Source organism: Tiliqua scincoides, chromosome 1 (genome assembly GCF_035046505.1).
Source record: "Tiliqua scincoides isolate rTilSci1 chromosome 1, rTilSci1.hap2, whole genome shotgun sequence".
In the NCBI taxonomy this organism is placed as follows: domain Eukaryota; kingdom Metazoa; phylum Chordata; class Lepidosauria; order Squamata; family Scincidae; genus Tiliqua; species Tiliqua scincoides.
Window position 1 is genome coordinate 99,959,469 of NC_089821.1, and position 25,654 is coordinate 99,985,122.

Genomic DNA, 25,654 nt, shown 5'->3' on the forward strand with positions numbered 1-25,654 from the left:
CTACCACACAATTCAATATTTGGAACCAGAAAAGAAAGCAACATAAACAATAACAGAGAGATGCAAAAGAAATACCATTTTCAAAATACCTCTATGCAGCTGGAAGTCCATAAGGACTGTTGGATTAGAACGAGCTGATAATACACAGTTTGGCACTACTTTAGGAGAATATTTAGAACTGGCAAAAGGACCAAGAAGAAAAAACTGGTGGGAAACAAGTTAGAATTGACACAGAGCATGAAGAGGATCATGCTCTACCTACAGTAGCACCACAGTATACAAGATAGATTTGTTCTGGGCTGGTTCGGCCATTCAGAGCGCGACCACCAGAGTCTTTCAAGACTGAAGGTTGCCAACATAAAGGTTAGGCCAATAAGCAGAATCACTTTTCTAAACTCATAAAGACCATGGACATGCATGGTTCTGCCCCTCCCAGCATACTGTCATCTTATTGCCCTTCAGGATGCATTTTGGCAAACCACCACCCCCATGCAATGGGGCACCAACACTCCAGGGTGCCAGATGCAAAGATGTGCATACCCAGACTCTTCAGCACACATTTGGAAGTCGGGTTCAAGGTCTTGTCTGGGCCAACCCTCTGTGATGCTGGTCGGTGTTCCTCAATAGCACTTCATTCTGAAGCTGGGGTTCAAATGTTTGAATCTCCTGGATTTCTTTACTCAGCGTGTAGTTAGTCTGTGGAACTCCTTGCCACAGGAAGTGGTGATGTCATCTGGCCTAGATGCCTTTAAAAGGGGATTGGACAAATTTCTGGAGGAAAAGTTCAACACAGGTTGCAAGACATGATGTGTATGTGCAAGCTCCTGATTTTAGAAGTGGTTTGTCTCAGAATGCCAAATGCAAGGGATGGCACCAGGATGCAGGTCTCTTGTTGTCTTGTGTACTTCCTGAGGCATTTGGTGGGCCACTGTGACATACAGGAAGCTGGACTAGATGGGCCTATGGCCTGATCCAGCGGGGCTGTTCTTTTGTTCTATGACAATGTGACAATATGCTTTTGTGTACAAGCACCATTTTCTTTATCTTTGTTTTGGTTCATTTAATTTTATTCTTCATGATGTACAAACATGATATGAAAAGATAGGCCATTTTTGTTCCTAATGTATTACAAAGGCTCATTAAACCATGTTCAAATACACAAAGGAAAACATAACACTTGGTCAGGCAAATTAGATAAAAAGCAGTATCACTTCATATGTGCAGACACGAGTCCCTTGGAGACCCACTCAAAGAACTGCAGCAACCAACACTGATGGATAAGCATTTCACAGACAGAGAAAAATCACTCTGAATGATTCCTCAGGTCATGTGGAATCTATGACTTGTGGAATCTGTATAGTTAAGAAATGGTAACTTCCCAGAAAACATTAGGTGTAAAACTTTCATGATCTGCAAGGAGTCACTTTCTATGATTAGTAGTTCCTCCATCTTGTCAATCCCATGCACAAATGGGTGGAAATTGCATCTGCTGTCAACTTCTCAGGATTATGAATTTGGCACCTACAATCCTGTGCACACTTACCTGGGCATAACCCCAACTGAATTCAATGGGATTTACTTCTGAGTAGAAATGTATAGGCGTGCACAGTAAAAGCACACATCTACTCAGAAGTAAGTTCCATTGTGTCCAATAGGGCTTACTCCCATTTCAGGTTTGCGACCCAAGTAATGGAGACATTGACTCACATTTTTTGACAATCTGAACCATATACCCACCATTTCCTATTATATTTTATTTTCCACCCTTTGAGATGCAGACATTTCCCATAAGGCACTGTGGTGATAGGCCACTGTCACAGTATGCTGGGCGGGACAGACCATTGGCTTGATCTGGTAAGGGTGGTTTCAAAAACAGTGGAGTAGCAACTTGATTTTAAGATGCCAGATACACACCCTTGGCCAGCAGTGCTTAATAAAATGAAGCAACAATTATTTAATCTGAATCAAAACATTACAGTAGTAGTAATCTTATTTAAAGATATTACAATACAAGCAAAAGTTGTTTAAATTATACGACTGCTTGTCATCAGGACTGTGGTTCGCAAATGGTGGGTCACAACCCACCAGCCTGGAAAGCACTGACCAATGCCTCTTTAAGGGGCAGGGAGAGGGGGAAGGTAGCAACACAATCCCCAAGATTGCACTGCTGCCGGGGGTGGGGTTTACTGCCTTCATCAGGGCTCTCCATGCCTGCAAAACTGTAGGAAAAAAAGGGGAAAGGGGCACTTCCAGTTTTGTTGCGAAAACCGAAAAGTACCTTCCCCCCCCTTTATTTTACACTTTGGCAGGCACAAGGAACCCTATGGAGGGCTCCCTGGACCCCCCCCCCCAGATTGCAGCACTGGCTGCAGGGAAGTAGAAAACCCACCTTCTGTCCCCAGTAGCAGCCGCAGATCTCATTGCTACCTTCCCCCCTCCCTCGAAACAACTTACAGTGCTCCCAATTCCCTTGTAGGAGTTTGGGAAGTGCTGCATTAGCACTTGAATGAGTAGTGATCTGATTAATTATGAACAGGGAGGAGAGGAGATCTGTCTAGGTGGGTATAAAACCTAAATGGATACCTAGCCTGGCACTTTATCTCACACAATATTTGTACTGCTAATGGACAAAGTCTATCCATATGGACATTTATACTTAAATCCACTGGGCTACTTCTGATTATTATGCAAACATGAGAACCTATATTTGATATTATGAGCAATCAGGGAACACCATCTGTAACATTCTGCTCTATTTTTAAAAAAATCATTGAAAATTAAACTTTCTATACTGTCTTCAAGCATTCAAAAATATACAGTAAGCCCAGATGTCTATATATTTCATGAATCATGCAATTACAGTCCCTGCCTAAGATAAAAAAGAAGCATGGAGATAGAGACTATGACAATCCCACAGATATCCCAAAATACCTTTTCAGTCTGACAGCACTTCAAATCCTTCTAGTGCTTTTATATTCTGTTCCATGCAGTGCAATTACTTTTTAAAATTTTGCTGTTCACTATTACTAAGCGGATATGGCTTCACCAGAGGATTGTGTGTATTCTATCATCCTCAGGTTTTAAAAACAGAAAAGGAAGCTATGATGTTTGGTATGATATGCTGATTGAACAGCACAATCCAAGGCATGTTTACGCAGAAGTAAACTCCACTGTAGTCAGTGGAACTTACCCCCTAAAAACTGTGTTTAGATTGCAGCCCTAATGCAGGTGCTTACAGTCAGTTCTAAGAACCCTTGAAGTGAAAGGTTTCTCAAATTGCAACCTTAGTGCAGTGCCTGTGAAAATAATGCCTCCTCCCCCTCCTTCTTCTTCAGCGTTTGTCCTGTTTGGTGGCGGTGTCCGCTATTTTGGATCGGAGTCGCCGTTTCTCTCGGTCGCAGGCTTGGTCTGGGTGTAATGCCATCAATGATTGTATATCTCTAGCCCAGTGGTTCCCAAACGTTTTGACTGGCAGCTACCTTGACCAACTGGGCATTGACCATGGCTCCCTATTAGGGTTACAATCCTATACATTGTACAGGGTGGCAGGGTTTTTGTGAGGATTCCACATCTCCACTAGCTAGTTTCAGCAGCTCCTTGGGGAGCCACTGCTCACAGCTTGGGAACCACTGCTCTGGCCTGTGCAACCAGCGTTCCTTGGCGGTATGAATGTTTGATCTCCAAATGTAGTGGGCCTTTAATACAAAGATACAGTTATGCACATGGATATCCATGAATAGTTCCACTGACTTCAGTGAGTCTTATGTGGTCTCCCCGGGCTCTGTGAGAGCCTCTGGAGTGATCTGCAAAGTTCGGTTAGCAAACTTCCACCTGAAATAGGCCGCTGGTAGCTAGAAGTGCCCTATTTTTTAAGAATTCGGCCTTAATATCCTGTTCTATTTGGGAACAATCCTGTAAATTTAGGTACATTGAAAAAAGTCTGTGTGTACTTTTGGGGGGGCAGGACTCTTAAGAAACAAATGCTTTGGCAGCTTCCATCTCAGGGCAAAAAGTAATCACGGGGGATCTCATTTGGCCTGAGACAAAGGCAAAGAGTTAAATCTCCTCTCCTAAATGTTACAGTCTTAACTCGGATACTTGTAATGTGTAAATCTACCCAGAAACAAATTTTCTTTCCTAGAACCATGAACCCAGCTGTTTGTTTAACGTAATGTATGGCTTGACCCTCAGATACTCCAGTCCAAATTGTGACATAGGGCTCTGTTAATGAAAAGCAGCTCTTCGCATTGATCCTGGAAGCACAGTGGAAGTCAGTAAAGATGTTATCGCATTGGTGAGATGTTCCAAACGGCCAGGCCCAAGCAATAATCTGATGCAATATTTGAAACAAGTTGAAGTTTCACAATGCCCCCTCTTAGCCTCGCCTCCAGTGTCCCTGTTCTTCAGAAGTAGTTGACTCATTGTTCTCAAAGACTTTCTATTGTCTAATGTTAGCCCTGTTTTGCTTAGTGCTGCACGTGCGCACAACAGCCAGGGGCTGGGTAAAAAATAGTTCTTGCAATAATTATACCAGGATCACCCACTACCAAGCTGGCATATGGGGGAGAGGAGATATAGCGATGGATGTTGCTGCATCCCAAAAAGCTTATATTTATCTGGAAGGCCTGTTTGTTCTAATTAAACTTTTCTTAAAATAGACAGGACCCATTTGATTACGGCATGATTTGATATCTCTCAGCAGCTTGGTGCTTTTAAAAGATGATCCCCAGTTTGATTCCTGAGATAGGAAAGTGAGCATTGAGGGCAAGGAATAGCAGGCAGAGACAAAAGCAGTTCTGTGTGGGATGATGACATGAATTCCTGCTGGTTCTGGCCGCTTTTGTGCAGGCACAGCATGGCAGTACCTGTGTGGGACAAAATGGCTTCCTCTCCCATCACTGCTTGCTCACCATTGTCAGCTGGGTGCTCCTTATACATGGCCATAAGAGCTGCTGCTGCTCATGTCTCCAGCAACTATTGAAAAGTTTTCCTCGCCAGCCTCTCATGTTTATGTTTCTCATCCATAAAGAAATCTGAAGGTTCAATATTACTTATTAATTATTAACAGTATTTATATACCGCTTTTCAACTAAAAGTTCACAAAGCGGTTTACAGAGGATGAACTGATTCAGTAAGTGTTGGAACCAAACACTGTCAGAGCTCACATAATGTGCAGAGCTGGCATTAGTGCTTCCAGTTCCTTCACCTGGTGCCTCGTGTTCCATGCAGAATGCAGGATTCGAGGAAAGAGGTATGTGGACAAGGTTCGGTTTTCATGCTGCTCCTTGAGTTGGTGCGTGTGGGCCTGTGCAGGTCTTTGTGCCAGTGCCAGCAACTTCGGGCACAATCCTAACCCCTTATGTCAGTTGGCATAGTGGTACCAATGGGACCTGTGCTGCATCCTGCAGTTGGGTGCCACTCACGGAGGCCTCCTCAAAGTCGGGGAATGTTTGTTCCCTGACCTCAGAGCTGCATTGCCTTTATTTCAGTGCTGGAAATCTCTGACATAAGGGGTTAGGATTGCGCCCTTCTGTGCTTTATGGCATTTTTGTAATGGCAAGCACTGGAGCAGCACTCACTGCAGTGACTCAAGGATTGTGCCTTAAATTGCATAAGTTGTATAAAAGATTAGTTAAAAATTACACAAGCCTACAAAATTGAGGGTCAGAAAAGTTTTCCCTGAACTTTATGGTACTTTGATATGAATTTGGGGTGCCAATTCCAAAAATGGCATCCGTTTTGCCCTATCACATCTAGTTTTGGAGATATAGTATAGCGAATGGTTCAAGCAGCTTCCTCGTGAGGAAGCCATGGTATAGGCTTCCTCATGAGGAAACTGCTTGAACCATTCACTAAAGAGGCTGTGCTGTGTCTCCAAAACTAGACGTGATAGGGCAAAATGGATGCCATTTTTGGAATTGGCACCCCAAATATACCCAGGAATTGGTGTAACATTTAAGGAAGCAAAATGTGTGTTGGCCTGTGTTATCAGAGGCATTCCACACTTGGTCCATTTTTGTTGATACCCCTTTCCTCCTCTGTCACAAATTTGCTTTCTCTTTCACACACACACACACACACACACACACACACACACACACACACACACACTTTGATACTTTATGGGTGCTTCCAGCCCAGGTGTTCAAATATGTATATATGCTGCACCAATCAACACCCTGCCGATTTGGGACAATGTAAGTTTACATCCAACAAATCCTTGATGATGGAGCCTTTTGTGCATATTATCAGCTGCAAGGGCCATATCACTCTACCTTGCAGTAACAGCAGACCAGAATGGATCAGTTATAGATAATAATATATGCATAAGAGCATTTCCAAAATATATGCAGCTGTGGGGCTACTTGTTCTTTCTTTCTCTCTCTCTCTTTCTCAGCTGACCTCTCAGTAGAGCATCCCTGCACAGCAGTTGCTTCATCCAGCAGAAGAATGAAAATGTATGGTGATGGGTGCGATGGGAACATAAGAACGTAAGAATAGCCCCGCTGGATCAGGCCATAGACCCATCAGGTCCAGGTTCCTGTATCTCATAGTGGCCCACCAAATGCCCCAGGGAGCACATAAGACAACAAGACAGAGAAGAGAAGAAAAGGAAAGAGGAGGTGGGGGTGTGTTCACATAATTGCACTGGGCCCAGCAGGCCAGTCAAAATGTGTTGGAGTATCCTATGTGGCCCATGGGCCATTGTTTAGAGACACCTGATCCTGGTCTGGTGTGTGCAAGCATTTGTGAAAAGACATGGTGTAGGATGGAGACAGTGGTTCAGCCCAAGAAGGGGACTGGTAAGCTCTGTGGGAGATAAGGCTCAAGATGTGGACTACAGAATATTTTGTTCTGTGAGCACATCCATGAGTTTCAACCCACATGGAATTTGTAACTACAGGTTGAGCTTCATTATTCTTGTGGGTTCTGTTCCAAGCATTCATGTGGATGGCAAAAAACACACCTTAGCAAATCTATGTAAAAAACAAGGTTTCTTTGCTCTGGTGATTTAAAAACAGCCTTGCTGACCTTTGTGATGTAAGATAAGAGTCATTAAGAAGACAATCCATCAATCAGTTGTCTTCCAAGCACTTAGAAGGAAAGGCCCTTCACTCAGCCCCTCCCGTCACCAATGCAAAGCGATCACCTTTCTTTCATGTGCTCAGGGTCCGCTGGAAAGAGAAGGATTGATGGATTGTCAGCCAGCTGCCCTCTTTCTCTCTCATTAAGGAGGCTACTGTTAAAGGACTGTTCAGTTTTTTAACCTGATGTTAAAGGGGTGCATTTTCCCCTTCTCCAAGGATTAGCACATTCCTTCTCATTTGCAGGGGCCATTCGTGTTGAGTCAAGTTTGTGTATAAAAAATCAGTGTCTAAATAGGCTGGACCTGTTCACTCCAATCCCAGGGCTTCTTCATGGAAAAAGCCACAGAGTCCCTTCCTGCTCTGTCAATAATCTTTCAGCAGACTTCCTGTGCCTGCATGTACCCAGCAACACTTACCCACTGAAATTGGTGGGAGTTTCCCCAATGAGAGTTTGCCATTCTGAGGGCAGTACACCTCCTGGTCATGCAAATGACATGTTTGGTTAGGGCAGCACAGCAAGATCTGCATGCTTCTTATTACAGTCAGCAACATTCTAATTTCTGCCAGCGTGTGCTGTCACAAAAGTGCCATAACATGCTTTGCAACAGTGCAAGGCCCAGGCGCACTCACGGGAAGACCAGAGCCTGCCTGTTGGTGCTGGCGGTTGTTAGGAGGCCTGCTGGAGCAGGTAAGTCACAGGGGTGAAAGGAGGCAGGAGGAGGTTGAACAGGATTGGGGGAGAATGAAACGGGCTGACAACGGGAGCAGGTCAGGCTTGGAAGGGGGTAGAATTGGTGGGGTGCTGGCATATGCAATATTACTGGCGCAGGTCTGAATTGACCTGTTGTGGCTGCTGAGGCTTACGCTGGGGCAACAGGACAAATGCAAGACCTCCAGCAGCCCCACCTAAACCCACGGGATGAAGAGTAAGTAGCCTATGCTGGCACTGCTGCATCACTGCATGGGAATTTACATTAGATCGGACTGTGTTTGTTTACTGTGTCAGCATGCACCAAGCATTCAGTCCTCAGTAGCCAGACAAGTTCCTCGATATGACTTGGACTCATATGCAGGACTGGAGCATGATTTCTGGCTTCCCCTGCCCCACAGCTGCACAGAGGGTACAGCAAAGGCTGACACTCCTTGGTGCTTGCTTTGGAGCAAGTCAAGTGCACCCCAAAGTAGCCACATGGGAACAGTCACCAAAGCAGCAACCCCACATGTCACATCCAGAATCAATAAAGCTGAAAAAATGTTTCTGTGTAACAAGAATGTATAAAGAGATGGGTACACAGCGCCACAAGGCGCTGGAGGGACATACAGATGAGCTGTCAGCATCTTCCTCAACTGTCTTACTCTCCTTTGCGCCCTGCCTTTGGGACTTACTTTGCAGTAGGCATACATAGGATTGTGTCATTGGATGTGTTACAGGGAGAGGAACCCAGTAGTGTTCCCAGTGCTTGGTTTTGCAGGGTGCTTTAACACATCCTGTAAGCTGCCCCTCTCCCTTACCATCAGAGCCATTCTGGGCGGTGAGAGCAACACAGAGGCGTCCTGCAAAATCTAGTGTCCCCCCCCCCCTCTGGGAACACTAGTGGAGGCACCTCTTCCTGCCTGGGGGAAAATGGTGCCACCCATCACTGGATGGGGGAGAAGAGTTGAAGAAAAGGAAAAGCCTCCATCCCTTCCTTTTGGGGCCACTAAGAGTGAATGAGAAGAAGATCGGGACAGCAGCAGCCACCTTTGTGCTGAGTGGCATGGGAGGGTGGGTGAACTGATAAGATAATAACATCCTCCCCAACCACTGCTGATAGATACGCTCTTTTTAGCACTCCAAGGCACCCATTGTACCTTTTTCTCCTCAGCAGAGAGAGCAGTTTGACCAGATACAATGGAGGAAAAAGTCCCTATATCTTTAACCATTGTATAGAAGAGGGATTTTTGGCAGGTGCAGCTCAACCTGGAAGGGTTTAAAAAGCTGCATCTACCAAGATTCCCTCTTCTATACAATGGTTAAAGGTATAAGCACTCTGTCCATTGTTTCTGGTCACCCTGAGAGAGAGGCACCTCTCCACACAATGCATTCAGTGTCACAATATTATGCATGCTTACTCATGTTTCATTGTCTTCAATGGGACTTACTCCCAGGAAAGTGGGTATAGGATGGCAGTACAGCAAGAGGGAGGCAGTGCCCATGGCATTAAAGTACAGATAAGAGGGGCTCCATTATTATCAGTGGCTTTCTCTTAGCTGTCCCAAAGGAAGGGATGAGGGTACTCATCTCCTCCCCTCTCCTTTCTGCTGCAATTTCAATTTCACAGAGCCAAAGATCAAGCAAAATCTGCTTTTGTGTCATTCTCTTCTACTCTCCACAAGTAAGAGGGAGGAGACAGCTGCCCTTTAAGACTGAAGACAAGGGGAGGATGAGATCTGGCAAAGAAAAGGTTCCCCCAGAACAAAGTCTAGTCGTGTCATCTCACCTCTTCCAAGGACTCAAAACTTATCGATATTGGACAACCATGCGTGTTTTCCAGCCATATGGTCATAACCCACGTGGAAGATTTGGAATTCATAAATTAAGAAGTGAAAAGGATACTTATTCAATGGGGGAGGGGAAGTTTAGGGACAGGAAATGCCACATGGTTTGGGGTATCCAAAAGTGTACTACATCTGTGGGAAATGTTGATTTCCATGTGGGTTTTTGCATGTTTGTTTTGGACCGAAGTTTATGAGAATTCTTTGCGCCATCAGTGGACGCTATGCATAACAGCTGCAATCCTATCCACACTTTCCTGGGAGTAAGCCCTATTGATTATAATAGGACTTGCTTCTGAGTAAGGCATAGGCTTGGGCTCAACATGACTTTATGGCACAATGCTAAATAAGTAGATTTCAGAAATCTAGTTCAGAAGCAAAGATGTGGGGGAGAAAAAGTCAAAATGAGCTCCTGTGCACTATTTGGGGGAAGTAATTACAATGAAACACCAATCATGACTTTTATTTTCTCTATATGTATTGGCAACCTTCAGTCTCGAAAGACTATGGTATCGCGCTCTGAAAGGTGGTTCTGGCACAGCGTCTAGTGTGGCTGAAAAGGCCAATCCGGGAGTGACAATCCCTTCCACACCGGGAGCAAGTGCAGTCTGTCCCTGGTCTGTCTCCCTGGCTATGGGCCTTCCTTCTTTGCCTCTTAGCCTCAGACTGTTGGCAAAGTGTCTCTTCAAACTGGGAAAGGCCATGCTGCACAGCCTGCCTCCAAGCGGGCCGCTCAGAGGCCAGGGTTTCCCACTTGTTGAGGTCCATCCCTAAGGCCTTCAGATCCCTCTTGCAGATGTCCTTGTATCGCAGCTGTGGTCTACCTGTAGGGCGCTTTCCTTGCACGAGTTCTCCATAGAGGAGATCCTTTGGGATCCGGCCATCATCCATTCTCACGACATGACCAAGCCAACGCAGGCGTCTCTGTTTCAGCAGTGAATACATGCTAGGGATTCCAGCACGTTCCAGGACTGTGTTGTTTGGAACTTTGTCCTGCCAGGTGATGCCGAGGATGCATCGGAGGCAGCGCATGTGGAAAGCGCTCAGTTTCCTCTCCTGTTGTGGGCGAAGAGTCCATGACTCGCTGCAGTACAGAAGTGTACTCAGGACGCAAGCTCTGTAGACCTGGATCTTGGTATGTTCCGTCAGCTTCTTGTTGGACCAGACTCTCTTTGTGAGTCTGGAAAACGTGGTAGCTGCTTTACCGATGCGCCTGTTTAGCTCGGCATCGAGAGAATGAGTGTCGGAGATCGTTGAGCCAAGGTACACAAAGTCATGGACAACCTCCAGTTCATGCTCAGAGATTGTAATGCAGGGAGGTGAGTCCACATCCTGAACCATGACCTGTGTTTTCTTCAGGCTGATTGTCAGTCCAAAATCTTGGCAGGCCATGCTAAAACGATCCATGAGCTGCTGGAGATCTTTGGCAGAGTGGGTAGTGACAGCTGCATCGTCGGCAAAGAGGAAGTCACGCAGACATTTCAGCTGGACTTTGGATTTTGCTCTCAGTCTGGAGAGGTTGAAGAGCTTTCCGTCTGATCTGGTCCGGAGATAGATGCCTTCTGTTGCAGTTCCAAAGGCCTGCTTCAGCAGGACAGCGAAGAAAATCCCAAACAAGGTTGGTGCAAGAACACAGCCCTGCTTCACTCCGCTTCGGATGTCAAAAGGGTCTGATGTGGAGCCATCGAAGACAACAGTGCCCTTCATGTCCTTGTGGAAGGATCTGATGATGCTGAGGAGCCTGGGTGGACATCCAATCTTGGGGAGAATCTTGAAGAGGCCGTCTCTGCTGACCAGGTCGAAAGCCTTTGTGAGATCTATGAAGGCTATAAAGAGTGGCTGTCGTTGTTCCCTGCATTTCTCCTGCAGTTGTCTAAGGGAGAATACCATATCAGTGGTGGACCTGTTGGCTCGGAATCCACACTGCGATTCTGGATAGACGCTCTCTGCAAGTACCTGGAGCCTCTTTAGTACAACTCGGGCAAACAGCTTTCCTACAACGCTAAGGAGAGAGATGCCGCGGTAGTTGTTGCAGTCACCCCTGTCACCTTTGTTCTTGTACAGCGTGATGATGTTTGCATCCCTCATGTCTTGAGGTACTCCACCTTCTCTCCAGCAGAGACAGAGGATTTCATGCAGCTCAGTGACGATGATCTCTTTGCAGCATTTTAGGACTTCAGCAGGGATGCTGTCTTTTCCAGGTGCCTTGCCAAAGGCAAGGGAGTCCAGGGCCACGTGAAGTTCTTCTAGGGTTGGTTCACTGTCAAGCTCTTCCAGCACAGGCAGGCACTCAATGTTGTTCAGTGCTTCTTCGGTGACTACATTTTCTCTGGAATATAGCTCAGAGTAGTGCTGCACCCAGCGTTCCATCTGCTGCGCCCGATCCTGGATGACCTCGCCTGTGGCAGACTTCAGAGGGGCAATTTTCTTCTGTGTTGGACCTAGGGCCTGCTTGATACCATCATACATCCCCTTGATGTTGCCCGTGTCAGCTGCTATCTGTATCTCGGAACAGAGCTGGAGCCAGTAGTCGTTAGCACATCTCCTGGCAGTCTGTTGGACTTTGCTGCGAGCAGTTCGGAGGACCTGCAGGTTGCGCTCACTGGGACAGACCTTGTATGCTGCTTGAGCTCTCCTCTTTTCCTCAATGACTGGTGTCAACTCCTCAGAGTGGGCTTCAAACCAGTCTGCCGCCTTGTTGGTCTTCTTGCCGAATATGGACAAGGCGGTGTTGTAAACGGTATTCTTGAAATGTTCCCATCTGCTGGATGCGTTTGCGTCGGCCGGGCCTGGAAGAGATTCCTCAAGCGCTTGTGCAAATTCCTCCACTTTTCTCTGATCCCGGGTCTTGCTGGTATCAATGCGAGGTCTTCCTTCCTTTTTCGTGTGATACAGTCGCTTTGTTTGCAGTTTCACTCTGCTGCACACCAGGGAGTGGTCAGTGTCGCAGGCAGCACCATGATAACTGCGTGTGATCTTGATGCTGGGAAGGCTGGAGCGTCTGGTGAGGATCAGGTCGAGCTGGTGCCAGTGCTTTGATCTTGGATGTCTCCAAGAGACTCTATGTTGGGGCTTTGTGTTGAAGAATGTGTTGCTGACACAGAGACCGTGATGACAGCAAAACTCTAGCAGGCGTTGGCCATTTTCGTTCATCCTCCCAGTGCCAAACTGACCTAAGCAAGTGGGCCATGAACTGTTATCAGCACCAACTCTAGCATTGAAATCGCCGAGGATGAACAATGGCTCTTTTACAGGGATTTTCTTGACAGTGGTGGCCAGGTCATCATAGAATTTGTCTTTGGCTTCTGCTGGAGACGACAGAGTCGGTGCATAAGCACTGATGAGAGTGATAGGTCCTGCTGATGACTGGAGCTGCAGGGACAAAATTCTTTCACTTCCCACAGTAGGTGGGATGATGGATTTCAGCAGGGTATTTCTGACCGCAAAGCCAACGCCATGTTCCCTGGTTTCGTTTGGTGGTTTTCCCTGCCAGAAAAATGAGAAATTTCTCTCCTTGACAGATCCGGAATCTTCTCTAATCCCCCACAAATCACTCCCATTTTCTGTTTAGAAAACAGAATTCTGATTGTTGGTGAGGCACAGTAGGCAGGAGATTTGTTGTTCTTGCTATTTGTCAGCGAACAAAAGGCAGGCCTGCACACCTTGTGGACCACTAGCCTGAACACAGCCTACAAACCATGAGGCCTGCTCAGTGCATGACAACATCCCTGTGTTTTTTTCACTGCAGGCAGGCAGCAAAACAGGAGGTGTATCAACACCCCAGTGGGCCATCATAGATGGCTGTTTGCCAGCAGTCCACATGCAGCTTGATGGGTTGCAAATTATGCAGCCCTGCAATAAGGTATCACCATATGTAATTTAAAGGTGTACTTTTGCTACTTGCAAAGGAAGATTTTAGGCACTCCCTTACTCCTGACCTGAATAAAAAAAACACAGCAGAACAAATAAATTATTTTGAACGCATACTTCTATGGTTTGTGTGGTATTTTTCAGAGTCCCTGATGCATATTTTATTCTCCATACATGCATGCCTTACTCACTGTATTGCAAATATATAAGCAGAAAACATGCCGTCCAGAAAGATGGCAAAATATAAACCAGGATGTTTGCATTGCAATATTTCTCAGTTGCATATTTTGGACCATACAGTACTCATGTTCCTGTTTGAGCTTAGCTTCATATTGTGCCATGTCTTGCGGCATCTTGACTTAAATAGTAGTGCATGGTGATTCTAACCCTCTGCCCTGTACAGCATAATCACACTCACAACAGAGGCACCACTTAGAGAGGCCAAGGGGATAATAGTGAAGACAGATTACAGTACAGTACATGTTTCCTGGAATCCCTATAATGTTACAGTGATACTCCGAGCTCAGTGATAAATGTGCATGAAATATTTTGCTGGTGTGCTGTGTCTGCACCTGTCCGGTCGTGCTTGCTTTTTGCCACTGTTGGAGAGCGCAGATGGTCTTCCCTTCACCCCAGCACACACATGCTTCAGGCCACATTTGCTGCTGCTTGAGCAAAACTTATATTTCTAGCTTGCACATTGGTTCTGCAAATTAAGCAGCTGCTAAGCTTGATAACCAGTATCTTCTAAAATGTGCAATCCACATAAAGCAGCAATGTGTGTAAACACTTACTTGTTCACACTAGGCTTCCAACAGAGCTAGGGGCTGAGAGGAGAGAATGTCAGTCAGTCCATGTGCAGCTTGCTATAGCTCTGTCCATTATTTCCGTTTATTCGTGAATTGTATGCCACCTCCTAAGAAGCCCTCAAGACAGCTTGCATTTGGTTAAAGACACAATTTCTTTTTCTCCTCTTCCCTTTCCTCCTCAGTGGCAGTTGGTGTTTCTTGGGGGGTGGGGATGCGGAGGGACAAACTGCTAAGCTTAAAAACATTAGCTGCTGCTATAAATGTGGGTGTAGCGCTATCAAGGAAATCAGAAGTGACAACAGCAAGGCCAGTGGAGTGGAAGGTACGCTTTGCTAAACAGCTATTCATCCAGGTGTGCATGCAAATGCAAATTGCAAGGAAATGATTTATTGATTTATTTTGGTATATCAACCTCTTTGCGAGCAACTATTTTGTTGGAAAGCAGTATATAAATATTTGTAATAATTATTATTATTATCTGAGGTCTGTGGGGGATCCCTGTTGCATTCTGAAATACTGTGCGGGCCACCAAGACTAGAATCAGGACCCCTTGGCTGTATGTTCTGCTGCGCTGCGCTGCTGTTCTGCTGCGGTGCGCCACGGTGAAGTACAGCATGCTGGTAGCATCGTTATGGGCAGTAAGGATCTGGACTGGACCCGCCTGTGCAAATTGACAATTGACCCCATCTCGGCAGGAAGAGCTATAAAAGATGACTCCTAGCTCTCATCCTTTTTCATTGGGCCTCAATCTTGGTTTGTTCTTTGGCTTCTAATTTCTGACTCTATCCTGACCCCGGTTCACTACACAATCCAGAAACTACAGGATGCAGAAGCTCCTGTACTTTAGAAATCCATCTGATGAATTTTCAGAGATACAATGCCTGGCTGTATTTCTACTGCTTGTTCAGAGCAACAGTCATAAGCTCAACCACTGCACAATAGATGGCATTAGCACTCATTCCCAGCATTCTTGAACATTTCTGCCACCATTGTTTAGCCAATGGGACCACACAATATAGAGTACTCTACTGTAGGTGTACTGTACGTACATTTTTCTTTTCATATCTTACATGTTTGCTAATGATAATAGTGATGTTGGATATATGAACAAAACATGAACAGATCCCCTGGGATCTCTAAAGTGTTCAAAAATGGGGAAGTTGTATAATTTAGAAATCAATGTGTGAGTAGAAGTACAATAATGTATAATGATATCAAAGCCATCCCTAAACTATGGTCAGGAGCACATTTTTATATATGGTCTACATTTTCAGCAGAGGTCAATAATTCCTGACCACTGGATGGATTGTCTTTGTTCACTGATATGATGAGCTCTTTTAGAAAGGTCAAAAATGGCACTATGAGATCTCCATCATTTACTGTTACATAGGAGAGGCAATAGTGGTTAAAAGAAACAGTCCCAGTTCATTTCTTGCTTTACACATGGTTTCCTGTTTTGTGTGAATTGTTTATAGATCAATTGACTATCCCCCATATGCCCCCATATGTTTGCCATGGTGTTATCATTTTATTATAAAATTAATAGGCACTCTTTTTTTTTTTAAGAAAGTGTTTTGTTTTTCCAATATGCTGGGCTGTTTGACTGGCTGAATTTTTTGTTTCTTCAGTTTATGAATAAATAAACTTCTCTCATCCAGTAATTTGAAAATGGTTGGCATTCCATTTGGTGTAATTGGTAGATGGAAGCAAAATAATTATGTTTTTGTAATATAACTGATACATTCAACATAAGGCTTCTGATTTAATCGCCAACATGTTCTCTTAAAGTGGCTCTTTAAGAGAAGAACAGGCTTAAAGCAACATTAAAGAATAATAGCTATAAAGACATTTTTATTTCTTTAGTTATTCGCCAACTATTATGATGAGCCACATGTCATATACACAGTGTGTCTAGAATGAGGATAGAGAAAAGAGAAAGAGAGAAAGTGAACAAGTTATTTCTGTTGGTTGCTTTCCCCCTGCCAGATAAACTAAGGTTAATTGAAAAGGAGTGCAGGTATATACTTTATTACACTTGTGGGCATACACTCCAAGAACTGTTTCATAGTTAAGTCTTATGTAAAACTCTTCTTAATTAGCATTTCTGCCACTGATTTTGTTTTGTTTTTTTCCTGCTAGAGGAGACTGTGATGCGTTGCAGTTTTTAAATGTTCAGATATATGATGGAGGTGAAAAAGTGATCTGGTAACTGAATGACTTTCCTGGCAGGAGAGAATCTGACAGGATGGCATTTTACTAATTAAGAAGAGTGCTGGACTAACCAGATGGGAGGAATACAGATTGGAACTTTTAAAAAAAGACTCAAATGAAATGAACAAACAACAACCCAAAAAAAAGCCCCTCTCCGTTGTAATGTAGGCACTTGAGATATATTGGAAAGGGGTCATCAAACTACCAGAATAATCACACTATATGAGCAAAGCTAGGGAGATATACATTATTAAAGGGTAAATATGGGTAAGAGATGCTTGCACCTATCCAGCAAGAGTGAGCTGCAGAGAGATGCAGGCTTCCGCTCACAGATTCTCATAAGGTTAATGTCCCATACATAAAACCTTATATCCATCACTCAGAGCTGCATGAACAGTTATCCATGCTGGATTGGTTCCTAAGGTTGGTTGGTGCCATCATCTTTGGCAGAGGGAATCATTTGTTTGAGAAGGACTGAATGCAGGCATTGCCCCCCCCCCCAAAACCTGAGCAAAGCAACAAACAGATCACACATGAGAATAGAAAACAGTAAAGGCACATGTAACAAGAGAATATGACAGTTTATCATGCAAGCAAGACCCTGTAAGAGGAGATGTAATTTATGTCACATCTGCTGCACCCTAAAAGCCTGGGAGGTCCTTGAAAAGTGTCACATCCAACTATTCACAATCAGCCAACTCTATGGATAAGTCGTCCATGTTCAGAATCACCACATTCAGAAAGCAGGAATATTGAATCTACGTTCAGACAAAGGTGCCTTGAGGACAGGTCTTGGACAATATTTGTTCCACCAGGACAAACTTAGCACATCAGACAAGATTGTGACCTGCCAGAAGCTTGACTCGCATCTGTTTTTGCAATCCAACTAAAGCTTTTAAATGATGGTGAGTCTAAAGTTAGGAATATGGGGAAAAAACATGCCCAAGCCTTTACATGCAGATCAAGACTGAGTAATAGAACATCCAGTGGTTTCAAAGCTATACAGTGAAACACAAGCAAGGCTTTGGCAGCAGTCTCTGAATTCAAAGTTTTGCCATTGAACAGAATAGAATATGAATTGATAGAGCATTGAAACATATTTACCCAGAAGTAAGTCACACTGGGTTCAAAGGAGCTTATGTCCAGGTAACTGTGTGTAAGATTGCAGCCTAACATCTTTGTTTTTAAAAACTATACTTATGGGTGTTTTAAGATGTTTTCCTGTATTGGTTGTCAAACCCCATTTACTCAGTGGGATTCAGTCATTTCCAAGCAAGCTTTTTGGCAACTGTGCATATAGTTAAGTCCAAAAAAATGAAGTAATGCCTAGAATGTGTTTTCTGAGGTGGGGGGCAATCCCATCCCCTCACCCAACCCCCAAGTCAGTCTCCCAGTGACACTAGGGCCACTACCCCCTCAGCCTTGCTCAGGCTGTTAGGAAATCAGGCCAGAGTGCAGTTCCTTGACTAGGGGTCATTGTGCAGGTCTGTATTAACTAATGAAGGCAGATTGGGCCTGGGAAGGGAGTTAGGATTTGGCAGATTCTGCTGTTGCCAAGCCTGCCCCCTTCCTGGGCCTGATCCACCTTCCTACCTGCCTCTGTCGCCTACCCATTCTATCCACTCCACTCTGTTCCACCCCTCCTAGCCTCCCTCCCAACCCCTTCACGGTCTTACTGTTAGCAATGGATGTATGATGCCCATCATTGCACAGTCCTGACTGCTCACTTACAGTCTGTACTCATTGACATTGTCACATTTGTGATAGCCATAAAGCTGTTTAACAAAGCCATAAAGCCACTGGAATGCTCATTGCAGAGACATAAACAGCTGATAGGCTTTGGTCATTAGTTACTTTGTGCTGCTTTTATGCTGCTATGGTTTTATTGCATATTGCATTCTGTAGTTTGCATACAATTTTATTCCTATTGTATTAGATTTATTCCTATTGTATTAGATTAGAGGTTTTATTCCTATTGTATTTTTTTAAAATTCTTGTATTGTTGATAATTGCTTTTGTTTTATACTTGTTATTTTTATGTTTTATTTACTTCATGTTTTATTATATTAATCTGTACACCGCCTTGAGTTTTGGAAAAGTGGTTTAAAATCTTTTAGGCTGCAATCCTATTCACACTGAAACACTTGGTGGGCCACTGTGAGATACAGGAAGCTTCACTAGATGGGCCTTTGGCCTGATCCAGCGGGGTGCTTCTTATGTTCTTATAATCTGGGTGCCATAGTAGAAAAGCCCTTCTTGCATATCGCTGTCAAAAACACCTAGATGTGTAAGATGTATATGAAGGACTTCACAGTTGATCTCAGGGATGGGCAGTGGGTAGTTCCCATTCCTCTATGGGTGGAGCCACTTGGCAGCCCAAGCCGTTTGGCAGCCTGCATGTTGCATACCGCCTGCATGCTTTTCCTTAATATTGACAAGTGACGGTCCAATTGTATTCAAATGCCCACCAATGTCACAGAGCCTGTTATCCATGGAGCAGCTTCCTGATGGCAGCACATCATCACTGTGACATCAGTGTCTCATAGCTGTGTCCATTGGTGGGTGGACTTCTATGTCAACAGAGCTGTCATTGCACAGGCATACGTGCAGATATGGTGGCATAGCTCAAGGATAAGATTGGGACTTTATTCTGTTTTAAATAAAAGCTGAAAACTCATGGAGGGAGCCTGGAATATCCCTGAACTGCAAAGGCCTGTGCCTATGGCCATCCTTGTACCTGAAAAGATATGTTTTCCAGATGCAAAGATAAAAGATGACTCCAGTTTTAGTTAATAATAAGTTGCATCATTGAATTGATTAGTAAGTATATATATGGTAATTGCATCTATATAAGCTGGAATTGTGTATAGTGGCTAAAGTTGCAATCCAATGCACACTTTCTTGGGAGTAAGCCCCACTGAACACAACAGAACTTACTTCTGAGTAGACATTCATAGGACTGTGCCTGCAATTGTATACACACTTAACTGGGAGTAAGGAGAACTTCAAGGTAGCATGTATCAAGTACTTTTGCATGCTCAGAAAGCACTACTGTATATGTTTAGTTTTCCATTCTTTGTGAGCACTGACAATGTGTAGCCTGTCACCAAAGTACCTTTACTTGGATGTCAGGTGCATCCGCTTGTAATACCAGAGACTGTGTAAATGGTGTGAATATAATTTATTTTATCAACCAATTAAACAGAACAGCAAGTTCCAACAGTCTTAACTACCTTCCCTAAAACTTCCTAAAATCTCTTCCTGAGGTAACTAATCTTCCTTTGCATCAGCTCTCCTCAACTGCTCTCCTCAACTGCCTGTTCTCCACCTCCCCTCAATTGTTCTCCTCAACTGTTCTTCAGCAACTGTTCTTCTCAACTGATCTTCAGCAACTGCCCTCTCTCAATGGCTCTCCTCAGCTGTCACTGTGACTGATAGGTCACTGCTACAGGGAAAGAGACCCAGGAGAGAGACTCAATTACTGTTAACAGTGGCGTTAAACTTACAGTAAACACTTACAACAAGTTTCACTAAGATTTATTTCTAAGTTTGCACCGAGGATTGGAGCCTTAATGAGATGATAACTGACAAAGATGGGGAAATTGGCTCAGCATCTTCATTCATGTTTCACCTTTGTGCATTCCCAGAGATTGCAAACAGCTGAACCATTTCACACAGAACCATAAGAGTGCTGTAGTAAGAAACACTTGGGCTTATTGGTCATGGTCTATGAAGATTTTTGTTTCCTAACATTTTGTCCATGTTTTGTATGGTGGGCATTTTCAAAGGACTAGAGGTGAGAACCACAGGCTCTCAGCAACTGTCAGAGCAACTGTCAGAGCAACTGATAATAACAGTCCATTGATCTTGTTCACTCTGTGTTCCTTAAAGGACTATGTTCTTTCTTGCCATAGCCCAGTTCTTTTCCTGCTCCAAACTCTGGGATCCTAGCATTAGAACCATAAGAGCAGAGAGAGAATTCTTTCTTAGCTGTTCTCAGTGTGGGATCCTTTCAGTGGCTCAAGAGAATGCAAGTTACAGACACTTTAGCTGCCCCCAGTACAATCTACATTACTTTTAAAGTGTAACAAAATCAGAAATTGTCAAATAATTCATCCATTCTGCATGTTGCAGGCAAAAAAAAAAATGATCTTGCATCTCTTGTTTGTATTGGCAGCCAACAGCAAATGGGTACAGAGTTGGAAGAACAGGTGTGTTTTCACTTGAAGGAGGCAGCAAGAAAGAGGAAAATGACTTAGCAGCTGGTGAGCAAAAGAGATTGAACTTGTGCCAGGCAAACCGTGGGGTGTGTGTGTGTGCGAACACACACCCATGTGTGTGATTTTCTTTTTACCTTTTTACAAAGGGCTTGTCCAGATGGCATCTTCTCTTATGACTGCTTTACACCGGAAATGGGAACAGAAAAGGTTTAGTAGTAAATATGGGTAGCAACTAGTTTGATGTTTTGTGTCTCATTGTTTGGATTTTGCCACCCCAGTGGTCTCTATTCTGCTATTTGGTGTAGCAGGGCTCAGCGCAGTCCCTGTATCTTATAGTGATAGGTGCAATGATGGAATTATTCACCACTGAAGGCTAAAGATAGATGGTAAACTTGTAAATCATCACAATACCAGTAAATCATCTGGTTTTCTCATTGAGTCACTTTTAATAAGACAATATAAGCAAGGGTGTACTCAGAAGGAAGCTCAGCTCTACAACTTCTCCTATAGTAGGAGTAGTGGTATCATCATCAGAAGTGCTTATAAGCAACCTTTGAAACCTTTTTCAAAGAAAGCATCAGGCTCAGCAGAAAGTAAACTGAGAAAATTGCGTAGGGCAATGGTTCTCAAACTCTGAGAACCACTGCCCTACGCAATGGTTCTCGCAATGCTTCTCGCAATGGTTCTCGCAATGCCCTACGCAATGCTCTCTCCTCTGGGAGAGTTTGAGAGCCAGTAAGTCTTTGCAGGGGTGCGGGGAGGAGGCAGCGGGGGTGGGGGGAAGGCAGCGGCGCGATGGCGCGATTGATCGCACCCCGCCCCCGCTAAAGCGGAAGTGGAGTACGATCGCGCATCCACTTTCCCTGCTGCGGGGAGCCCTGCCAGAAGTCACACCGGGCTCGCCGTAACCCAGGGAGGCTGCAGGAGGCTTGGGTAAGTGCACCCAAGCCCCTGAGCGGTGCGATCCTGGGAATCGCGCTGCTGCCTTCCCCCCGCCTCTAGGCTGCCCTCGTCCCTTAAGGGGGCAGAGACCAGGGCACTCAGGCTGGGCTGTCACAATGCCCCAGTTTGAATAGCACTGGCCTAGGGGCATATGTTCATATCTAGGTCATCATATTCCAAAAGACTGCCTGAGAGGCAGTATGTAACTCATGTTACATGAAAACTACAATTGTATGCAACTTTACCTGGGAGTAATTCTTACTGAGTACAGTGGAACTTACTTCTGAGGAAACATGCCTAAGGGCCCAATCCTATACAACTTTCCAGCTCTGGTGTAGCCACAGTGCAGTCCCATGGTAAGGGAACACAGGTTCCCATAACTTGAGAAGGCCCCAGTGACTGCCCCTCCACCACAGGATGCAGCGCACACTCCACTAGTACAACTGCGCCAGCAGTGGAAAATTAGATAGGATTGGGCCCTAACCTAACACTCTAATATGTCTTTTATATTTATCTAGATTTTCTTTAATTCCATTTTTCAAGTTTGTATACATGTGTTTTAAACTATTGCAAGAGTTTGGAATAAAAAGGGTGGTATATTTAAAGATAACATAATAACTTTTAAAATAGAAATAAGTGACAGGAGAACACCTTAATGAAGAAAGGTGAAGTTGATTGTTGTTGTTGTTGTATAGACTCAATGGGGCATGGCTATTGGAGTGTCATGTCAAATTTCTGCACTTCAAAATTTATTGCCATACCATGTCCTTACCACGCTGTCCCCATCACTACAGTAATGCAGACCATAAATGGCCTTACTGTATTGGACTTCAAAAATTCAAGCTCCTATAGTCTACAGTCTCAAAGCATCAATAGCTATGTGCTGAAAAGCAGGCATCACAAACATGCTTAAAAGCTTCTCTTGCACTATTTGTGTGTTTGAATCTGGGATCTGAAGAAAGCCATTTGAAATTCTAACATACTTTCTTGCAAACGCAGTTTGTCCATTTGCATTGCTTTTCCAAATGCAGAAACCATTTAACCTGTCTCTTAGTTTATAACTTTTTTGTTTTCTCTCTAACACAGAGTTATGCTCTTAAATGCTTCCAGAACCCATCCTTGGATGGTTACAGAGGAAGGGGGAAACCAGGGAGGAGCAACTATCAAGAATGGCCCACTCTATATGCTTTCATGGTTCCTAGAAGGCACCTTGGAAGCATCACCAAGAGGCCACTTTTAGCTCATTATAGAGATCAGAGTAGGACAAAAGGTGGGAAGGCCCTAGCTGTTTCAGTGGGTTGACTCTTGTCATACCGCAGAATCACCAGGGGCAGGGTAGAAAAAAAGACCTTATCCTGACGATCCACCACTAAAGAGCCAAATGTTGCTATTTTGCAGACCCTAAATCCTCAGAAGAATTGTAGCATTGGGCTGCCTGCCAATTTAAACAATTGCCAGTAAGCCCGATGATCCGGTTGCAATCAAATAGACAGAAAAAAGCAGTAACCACTCAAAAATCTCGAAGAAACAGATTTTCCATGTTTCAACAATTCCAAAGGAGGACCTTGTTCTATACCCAGCAATATAAAGAGCAAGTTTCATCTGCCTTCAAAATGCCACCAAAAATGTCTAATAAATCCAAATATTGTATATGTGAACTTTTTGGTGCTCTTCTGGTGTGTTTATTGAAATTTTATTCAAAAAAATAATGTGAAATATGCTTTGTTCTTAATTACTGCTCCATCTCTTCCATTACATGGTGTGCTCAGGCTAAAGGGAAGAGAACAGGAAGGAACAGGGAAAAGATTGGGGTTGGGAGAAGAACAGATTGAAGCCAAGAAGGGGACAGTATCAGTGGCAGCTATCCTATCCCGCTTCCCGACCTTGATCAGCCTTCCTGGGTCCACTAGGTCTTGCACAGTTACATAGCTGGTGCATGTCTGAGTAGACCCAGTGGGCAGTGTGGTCTTATCCCAGCACAAGGTAACAAATGTTCTCTTTCCTCAAAATCATGCTGGGGATTAGCTGGGATTGGGCTGTTTGACATTGTTTGCTCAGCTATCCGGTTAACTATCCCAAACAGCCATATATTGCATTTTGACCTCCTGAGTATAAAGTCTCCCAGTTTGTTTTAAATATGGACTGGGGTTGGGCAGACCCAGGACCAAGAATGTGCATGTATACATGTGTAGTGGTAGATGAAAGTACTTATTTTTGGAAATCACCTGTTTAATGATGTCACTTCCTGCTTAATGACATCACTTCTGGCCCTCAGCAGACATCATGAATGCTACTCAGCCCACTCTATGAAATGAGTTTCACACCCCTGGTCAAGAGGGTGATAAAGACTACCCTCTTTTGCTGGGCTTTAAGTAAGTGTAAAGTCATGCACACTGGGGCAAAAAAATCAAAACTTCACATATAGGCTGATGGGTTCTGAGCTGTCTGTGACAGATCAGGAGAGAGATCTTCGGGTGGTGGTGGACAGGTCGATGAAAGTGTCAACCCAATGCATGGTGGCAGTGAAGAAGGCCAATTCTATGCTTGGGATCACTAGAAAAGGTATTGAGAACAAAACGGCTAATATTATAATGCCGTTGTACAAATCTATGGTAAGGTCACACCTGGAATATTGTGTCCAGTTCTGGTCGCCGCATCTCAAAAAGGATATAGTGGAAATGGAAAAGGTGCAAAAGAGGGCAACTAAGATGATTGCTGGGCTGGAGCACCTTCCTTATGAGGAAAGGCTATGGCGTTTGGGCCTCTTCAGCCTAGAAAAGAGACACCTGAGGGGGGACATGATTGAGACATACAAAATTATGCATGGGAAGGATAAAGTGGATAGAGAGATGCTCTTTACACTCTCACATAACACCAGAACCAGGGGACATCCACTAAAATTGAGTGTTGGGAGGGTTAGGACAGACAAAAGAAAATATTTATTTACTCAGCGTATGATTGGTCTGTGGAACTCCTTGCCACAGGATGTGGTGATGGCATCTGGCCTGGATGCCTTTAAAAGGGGATTGGACAAGTTTCTGGAGGAAAAATCCATTACGGGTTACAAGCCATGATGCGTATGTGCAACCTCCTGATTTTAGAAATGGGCAGTCAGATGGAAAGGAGGGTACCAGGATGCAGGTCTCTTGTTATCAGGTGTGCTCCCTGGGGCATTTGGTAGGCCGCTGTGAGATACAGGAAGCTGGACTAGATGGCCCAATAGCCTGATCCAGTGGGGCTGTTCTTATGTTCTTGAGGGCCCTGGTTCCTTTATTGCAATGGTTCTCAAACTATTCAGTGTCTTGAGCTCTTTTCACTCTTAAACGGAGTCTCAAGGAGCCTTGACAGCACATGCATGATGTCTCTGGGAGCCCCAGAATGTTGGCTCATGTGTGGAATGACACAGCACCAGGTAGAGGATAGCCACTTTTGGTGTGCTCTTGGAACCCCTGAAGGGGTCTCAAGGAACCCCAGGGTTCCTAGGAGCACACTTTGAGAAATGCTGCTTTATTGTATTGTTCTCTGTTGTGACTTATAGCTGCTTTACTGCCCTTCCAGTTTTGTTGATGCTTCTGATGCTGTTTGTATTGTTATGTTGTACATCACTTTGATTGCCTAATCTTCTTTGAGGAAGAAAAGTGGTACAGAGGACTTTTAATAAAAAACATCATGATCAGATCCAGAGCCACTGAGAGGAATTTTATCAGGGGGTACAAAGTTTCAAAGGGCCCCTTTGCAAAGGGGGAGGAGTGAAACAGAGTGGGGGAGGATGGTGACTGGAGAGCAGAATGGGGGTAGGGAGGGGCAAAACAGGATGCAGGGAGGTTGGAGTCAACTGGATAAGTCTTTGGAGCCCAGATCTATGCACCCATGTGACATTGGCCACTAGATACAGTAATACAGAAAACCAAACACACTCCTAAGTCTCTCTAAAATCTTTTAAATATAGAAAATTATGCAAAAAATTAGCATCATCATA

General features: G+C 44.4%; 1 protein-coding gene across 1 annotated transcript in view; it reads left to right on the forward strand.

Annotated features, from left to right (window-relative positions):
• The first annotated feature begins 6,504 nt into the window (after positions 1-6,504).
• The window catches only part of TANK (TRAF family member associated NFKB activator), an 80,858-nt gene continuing 61,708 nt past the window's right edge, over positions 6,505-25,654 (forward strand). Inside the window, exon 1 of the mRNA XM_066612085.1 lies at positions 6,505-6,623. The gene's annotated coding sequence lies outside the window, so the exon portion shown is untranslated. The remainder of the gene's footprint in view (positions 6,624-25,654) is intronic.